Source organism: Elephantulus edwardii, unplaced genomic scaffold (genome assembly GCF_000299155.1).
Source record: "Elephantulus edwardii isolate Elephantulus edwardi_28Jun2011 unplaced genomic scaffold, EleEdw1.0 scaffold00145, whole genome shotgun sequence".
NCBI classification, from domain to species: Eukaryota; Metazoa; Chordata; class Mammalia; order Macroscelidea; family Macroscelididae; genus Elephantulus; species Elephantulus edwardii.
Window position 1 is genome coordinate 7,914,032 of NW_006399895.1, and position 807 is coordinate 7,914,838.

Sequence of the window (807 nt, forward strand, 5' to 3'; positions counted from 1 at the left end):
GGAAGGAAGGAAGGAAGGGAGGGAGGGAGGGAGGGAGGGAGGGAGGGAGGGAGGAAGGAAAAACAAACCACACACAGACTTTATTTTTTCCAATAGGAGGCAGGTCTTCCAGGGGTGGCGGGAGGCAGGAGGAGGCTGTGGAGCAGGGCTGTGTGGGCTGGAGTAGCCCTACATGCTGGCCATGAGTGGGTTCTGCAGGACCACCGTGACTGAGTCCCCACATGAGAACATGTTGGAGATGTAGTGGTCCTTGTTCACAGGCTGGGACTTCTTGCCCTTGCCGCTTTTGAGGACCTCAGTTCACATGTCCTTCATGCTCTCCAGTGCCATGTTGCAGTGGTGCCATGTTGCAGTGCCCGAGGAAGGCCTTCACATGGCCCAGGAGCTTCATGTCGGCAGTGATGAACACTTGTGTGTTGTTCTTGACAGCTGCACGAGCACGGAGAATAGACCCATGTTAAACTCCTCCTCTTCCCACGTATGCAGCTCCTGTGGGGTCGTCTCCCTCATGGGTTTGTTGAGGAGGCTCATGGGACAGCAGCATTCTCAGGTCACTCCCATTTCCTCCTCATTGCTTCTTCCTTTCCTGACAGTCTTCTTCAGTGCTTTAATTCAAAAGCACCAAGTTTTTATTTGGTCTTCTTTATTCACTGACCAGTTACTATATACATACATATAGTGTGTATGTATATATATGAAGTTATTTAAAATTCTGTTGTATAGATTGGGTCGAGTACAACTCAGTCCACAAAGTGACATCTTTGCTTTTTAACACATAAAAGAGGTCTTTGGGGAGTTCTGGTGGCC

The 807-nt window shown here is 49.7% G+C and overlaps 1 protein-coding gene and 1 pseudogene across 1 annotated transcript in view; one reads left to right on the plus strand and one right to left on the minus strand.

Moving 5' to 3' along the window:
• Window positions 1-807, plus strand: part of NEDD4 (neural precursor cell expressed, developmentally down-regulated 4, E3 ubiquitin protein ligase) — a 176,929-nt gene that overhangs the window by 42,619 nt on the left and 133,503 nt on the right. The gene's annotated exons all lie outside the window — the stretch shown is intronic.
• Window positions 169-531, minus strand: LOC102860829 (annotated as a pseudogene).